Source organism: Scylla paramamosain, chromosome 1 (genome assembly GCF_035594125.1).
Source record: "Scylla paramamosain isolate STU-SP2022 chromosome 1, ASM3559412v1, whole genome shotgun sequence".
In the NCBI taxonomy this organism is placed as follows: domain Eukaryota; kingdom Metazoa; phylum Arthropoda; class Malacostraca; order Decapoda; family Portunidae; genus Scylla; species Scylla paramamosain.
The window spans coordinates 16,757,501-16,764,314 of NC_087151.1; the positions used below are offsets into that span (position 1 = coordinate 16,757,501).

Sequence of the window (6,814 nt, forward strand, 5' to 3'; positions counted from 1 at the left end):
AAAGTATTAAGCCTTCAAAAATTTTGTGGAAACAAATAAATTATTTAGAGAGAGAGAGAGAGAGAGAGAGAGAGAGAGAGAGAGAGAGAGAGAGAGAGAGAGAGAGAGAGAGAGAGAGAGAGAGAGAGAGAGAGCTGGGAGGGAAGGAGGCAGTGAGTGAAGGGAGTGAGGGAAAGAAAAGGACAAATAATGACAATGCCACAGGCTTTTCCTTTTCTTTTTATATAAAATTATAACACTCAAAAGAAAAAAAGAAAAATATGTGCAAAACGGCTAGGTTTTCCGAGCGAGCCTGCGTGCTAAAACACAAAACTTGTGTAGTGGCACGCAGATGCTGCGACATTGCAATCAATCCCCGAGATGATCTTTTTCGCTCCGGAACTAGCACAAAATGGTGCCTAAGATTAGGCTGGATCAAACTGACAGGCAGCGGTGAACCAAACATAAACCAAGAGTATCGACCCCAAGCATATCTAATACTTTTTAATGGTGCATGATAGCCATACGAGTTGAGTGAACATTTGAATCTTGCTGATAGTGGAAACTATCTTGGTCTTGATTTTGGTAGACTTCATCCTCCCCTCCCCACCCACCCACCCACACACACACACACACACACACACACACACACACACACACACACACATGGCCTGGTGGTGCAGTGGTTGGCGCGCCGGACTCAGGGTGACTTGGGTTCGAATCCCGGGCCAGGTGAGAAGTCTTTGGGTAGACTTCTTTGCAGAGTGTAACCCCTGTTCACCTAGCAGTGATTAGGTATGTACCTGGTATAAGTCAGGAGCTGTGACCCGCTGCTTAGGTAAGAGAAACAAACTCCGAAAAGAAAAATACACATGGGATGGCCTGACCATCCCAGGCCTCTAAGTTGACCGGCGCCATCTGACAGCCATATTATCAAATTGTAAGATACTTCCTTAGGGTGAATGTATACTTCAAATATAGTATGTATTCTAGTATGTAAACTAAGATGTAACATGTGGATTTTCTGCTGTACGGCTGCAAGATTAATGAAACGATTATTATTATTATTATTATTATTATTGTTATTATTATTATTATTATTATTATTATTATTATCATCATCATTATTACAAGCCAATCTATTAGTAAACCTCACCTCGTCCTTCCCTTCAGATCTGTGTGTGTGTTTATTTATTCTTTGTTGTTATTGTCAGAATGCAAATGTTTCGTTGGCCACAGTAGCCATCAGGGTATCATTTGTCTTGATGCTGCAAACGTTTCGGCATTTACAGGTGGAACAAAGGAAAAGAAGCAAACTTTTACTAACGACATTTTGAAATAATGAAAAAGAAAAATCTTGATCGTTCTTTGTTACATTCACGAGTTACGCTGCGGCTTAGCGTGACCTTCACCTGCTTTAGTCTTTGTTCATGTACAACACAGCCCACCATCCTGCTGCAAAGATAAGCTATAACTCTGCTCTACATGACAGTCACGGTATTCATTTAGTACACATTTAATGGCGAAGTTGCGTAATTTATCTTCAGCGAAGACGAGAACACTGAGGCTCCTGTGTCTGTCCTGTAATGTGGAAACCCAACAGCTACAGAGTGGCAATATGAGGGTGGGAAAGGGAACCCGGATATGTTTAGTGTGAGAAACAGCTGTATTCATGTTGCCTCAGAACATATGGGGGTAGCCAGTTAGCAGCCGCGTGCATGATCAGCCTCTTCCTCCTTTGTTTGGCAGCACCGAACAGAATAATAAAAGCTTAAACTCAGCCTTGAAGTATATCGTTTTCAAAGACAAAAGAATATAATCTCAGAATAACAACTGTCTCATCCTGGCAGACGAAACTTCATTTTTCTTGAAAGTAACGTATATTCCATTGTTATTCACATCATTACCATTGATATTTTATCACCACCATTTTGTCGTTGTTGCTGGCGTTGCTGTTATATTAGTATTTTATTATTATTGTTATTATTATTATTATTATTATTATTATTATTATTATTATTATTATTATTATTGCCGTTGTTGTTGTTGTTGTTGTTGTTGTTGGTAGTAGTAGTATTAGTAGTAGCAGTAGTAGCAGTATTAACAGTAGTAGTAGTAGTAGTAGTAGTAGTAGTAGTAGTACTAGTAGCAGCAGCAGTAGTAGTAGTAACAGCGAAGGTGATGCTGGTAGTAGTAGTAGTAGTAGTAGTAGTAGTAGTAGTAGTAGTAGTAGTATCATCATTATAATTCATTTTTAGAATGAGCCGAGGGATTATATACGTGGCAATTGTCATGTTAGTTTACGTACACATATAATACCTATCGACTGTTAGGATGCATATATTAATGAGTTACGAGGTATTAACTAAAAAAAAGAAAAAAAAAAACAGAAAAGAAATACTTTCGACTGCTGGAATAAGATAAGTGTAGTTTTGTATCATGTACTGGAAAAAAAACAAGATCACACCCCTCATCGGAAGTCCGCCATAGGCTTTCATGTTCACCGTCTGTCACGTTGCGTTGCCCGGGCCCCTCCTTGGCGTCAACAAAGATATCGAGGGACTCCTACTCGATGCATTACCTTTCCATTGCTTTCCATCGGCAACATCCAAATAAACGAACGATAGCTTCGGATATCAAATATTCAAAGACTTATTCTCTTTTTTTACCTTGACCTTCAAGAAACTGGCATGGTTTAGCCTTCGATCCCGCGTCCCACAGAAAAGTCTTCGGGCGGCCCCGCGACCCTCTGTATTATTGTGGTTGTCATTGCTGTTGTTGTCTATTGTTGTGTAGTGTTGTGATTATTATTATTATTATTATTATTATTATTATTATTATTATTATTATTATCATTATTATTATTATCATTATTAACAGAATAATTACTAGTAGTAGCAGTAGTAGTAGTAGTAGCAGTGGTAATAGCATCAGCACTATCAGCAGCAGCAGTAGCAGCAGCAGCATTAGTAGTAGTAGTAGTAGTAGTAGTAGTAGTAGTAGAAGTAGTAGTAGTAGTAGCAGTAGTAGTAGTAGTAGCAGCAGAAGCTGTAATTATTGTTATTGCCGTAATACTGCTCCTCCTCCTCCTCCTCCTTTTCCACCTCTTATTTCTCCTCTTCTTCCTCCTTCTCGTTTTCTAGCAGCAGCAGCAACAACAACAGCAGCAACAGCAGCAGCAGCAGCAGCAGCAGCAGCAACAGCAGCAGCAACAACAACAACAACAACAACAACAACAACAACAACAACAACAACAACAACAACAACAACAACAACAAAAACAATAACAACAGGTATTACTACCACTACTACTACTACTACTACTACTGCTACTGCTAATAATAATGATAATAATAATAATAACAACAATAATAATCACAACAACAACTATACTGTTGATGTTGCTGTTGTTGTTGTTGCTGCTGCTGCGCTGCTGCTGCTGCTGCTATTTTTTTTCTCGTTCTTCTATTATTGTTATTATTATTATTGTTATTATTATTATTATTATTATTATTATTATTATTATTATTATTTTATTATTATTATTGCTGCTCCTGCTGATGCTACCACTATCACCACCACCATCACCATCGTTACTACTACTATTACTACTACTACTACTACTACTACTACTACTACTACTACTACTACTACTACTACTACTATTACTACTACTACTATTACTGCTACTACCAGCACTACTACTAGTACTACTGTTCACTACATAACACGTCACCAGTCTCCCCAGCGCACGTCACCGTCCTCCCTCTGGACGCTTTCCTCTCCTCCCCAGCACAGGTCACGAGCACCAGGGCACTCCAATACGATGCTCTTTTATTGTCTACTCTATGTTGTGAGATGTGCTCGGCATCTTCCTTCGTCACATTGCCGTGGCATTGCTGCCACACCACCTAGCTACATTCAGGAGCAAGGAGGCACCTCTTGCAGTTGTCATCTGGTTCGGTATTCTTCAGTGTTTCGCTATCTCGATGACTTTTTAACAGGATTTCCAACGGTGTTCATTTTATGATTCTAGTGATAATTCAACATTGATTATACATCATTAATGGAAAGGATGTTTATGAGAATCCTACTAATTATCTATTTGACCTCAAGAAATAATCCTAAAGAGGTCCCAAAGCGTTTCACAATGTGAGCACTGGTTTTTGCCTCGCTGACTCGAGTGACAACACGTCCAGTCAAGTCTGGTCGTCTACATCAGCACCACAGAAGATGACGAGTTTTCGTTTCCTCTGTTCATCATAGATATTTTTTTTTATTCGAAGCATGTTGATTGCTCCTTGTGTGATAAACATAAAAGAAAACATGTGTGTGAAGACTGCAGCGTGTGGATTATCTTCCACGTGTTATCTGGACAACAGGGCCAATATTTTGAAACACTGAGCTCTATAAAGAAAGATTTCAAAAGCTACAGAGATTGTTATTACGAGTGTTTTTTTTTTTTCCTCTCATCAAAGGCGTAGAACTCTTGAAATAATCCAATAATCTCCACTAGAACTCCTAAAAGTAGTCGAGACAAGATGCCTCAATATTTAAGGATACTCATGCAAGAAACTGGCAGTGGGCTTTCTTCAGAGGTGATGCTACGTTTTGTACAGGAAGCGCTACACACACACGTCATCACACGCGGCACTTCTTCACGATCCGATGATCCTTTCGTCATAAAATAAACGAACACTCTTGTATCAGCATTGGTTTGACAAACCCAGCAAAAATTGGCTTAAAAGCGGGAGGAAGAAATAGAATATGGTTCTAAATATTAAAACCGAAACTCCCACTCACCATGATGATGGAGCAGCGCTGTCAATATAAATGGTAAACAACAGATTGTAGATGCATCACTCACCATCGTGCAAGGACGGCGCCATCCTGATGTCCCAGTCAGTGGTTAGTGCGTCACTCGCTACTCCTTTATACGAGTACCCGAGCAGCACTAGCCTTTGCCCTCGCACTCGCACCTCACTCGAACTCGATCAAGAATTTCTCTACAGCAAGGTTAGTATAAGGGACCCGTCCAGGTGAGAATGGAACATTAGGCTCGCCTCAGTCTAGTCCTGTTCATTAAGTCCACGCGTCTTCAGATCATGGTCAGTGTCACAGCTGCTCCAGCATTTATTCTTCGCGCCTCTCTAGCAAACACACCTGTTTCCTCAGTTCACTTGGTTGATTCATTTCACGATACTAGAATATACTGTATGAGCAGCGTTCGGCACGTCACAGCGAGATGATGCCGACGAGGCCGTGAGTCAACACCTGTGTTGGCCGTGACGTGCACCACGGCCCCCACCTGCTCGTGTTTTGGTTTGCGTTGCCACGACAACGCTTCGTTGCCACACACCGCAACTAATCGCGAACTAAATCGTTATTTTCAATACGTAATAGTCTCCGCACACAGAGTGGGGAACCTTGAGACTTCTTCAGACGAAAGTCCACAGTATCGTTGTATAAGTAGATATGGCAGCGTGTACACACACACACACACACACACACACACACACACACACATAACATTAATACAATCTGCTTACTGTATCTTTTGATGTCCAAAAGGTTATTGACAGTGTTTGAACTTAATTTCGTACATAACTAAACTTATGTATACATCACACAAGCAATAAACGCCTACAATTTTTCGATATCAATGAACTACAGTCAATATACAATTTTGCCTAATTATTCAAGGCCACGCTCAACATCACAGAGTTCCTGTTGCTGATGTGGAGGCGTGAATGTTGTTACTGGCCTCGAAGCTCATCATAGCCCTGCTGTGCCTCCGTTATGTCATGCACACGCGCACCACGCAACTTTGTCGGTCTGTTAGTTTCTCATGTATATGTGAAAATGTATAATGAGTGAGTCACGTGTAATGAACAAAATGCAAGTGTTCGTGGAAATTTAAACTTTAAAGGAGAACGATGGGGATCAAAACACACAACACCTTTCTAGTGATTCGAGAGGATCCTCTCCAGAATGACAAACGAAAAGTAACTTGCATATCTGTCTGGTGCTGATGCCTCATAAATGAAAAAAAAAAAAGCTAACAGCATAACATACACTTTCATCACTGCGTTTCTTGACCTTTTCCAGCCTGAACACTTCACCCTGCCTTTCTTGGTCTGCATCTCCAGAGTAGAGTCACTCCAGCACCCTTGACGTCATGTTCAGATTGCTCAACTATCTTCATAACTGCATTAAATAAACAATATTTACTATACAGGATTATCGAGTAAACAGAAAACATTGGTTGACTATGTTTCCTTCAAACAAAAAAAAAAAAAAAAAGGACTTGAAAGATACCATTAGTAAACAAGATTAATAAGAGTAAATGGTAATACGCAGACTGCTTGTATGCTAACAGAGAGTAATAATATTATTGACAGTAACCAAAATGTACTCTTTGACCAGTCCTTCCCGTTACCAAATCATACTCTATAATATCGCACGTGGTTTCAGTTTGTATACGTATTTTATATACGTATACGTATTCGGTTTATATACGTATTTGTGTTGCTTAGAGCATGTCATTAAATCACGTCATATCGTGATTCGAGTCCGTGTCTTAGTGACCTCTCTGGGCACATCTGCCCCCGCTCCCCACACACACACACACACACACACACACACACACATTGATAGATAGATAAATAAACAAATAAGTAAATAGATAAATAAATAAATATTGAAAAATATATGTGCTCAAACACCTAAGATGTGTGAAAAAAAATGCATTTGTCAATCGCATGATATAGGCATTGTTGCAAATACACGCCTCAGATATGTGGTAGTCACACATTGATGAAAATGCTACCAACCA

The 6,814-nt window shown here is 39.8% G+C and overlaps 1 protein-coding gene across 2 annotated transcripts in view; it reads right to left on the reverse strand.

Moving 5' to 3' along the window:
* LOC135101556 (serine/threonine-protein kinase MAK-like) overlaps positions 1-5,405 on the reverse strand; it is a 119,191-nt gene extending 113,786 nt beyond the window's left edge. Inside the window, exon 1 of one of the 2 annotated variants that reach the window (XM_064005679.1) lies at positions 4,847-5,405. The gene's annotated coding sequence lies outside the window, so the exon portion shown is untranslated. The remainder of the gene's footprint in view (positions 1-4,846) is intronic. The other variant, XM_064005663.1, reaches the window with a different exon arrangement.
* Between the last annotated feature and the right edge of the window lie 1,409 nt (positions 5,406-6,814).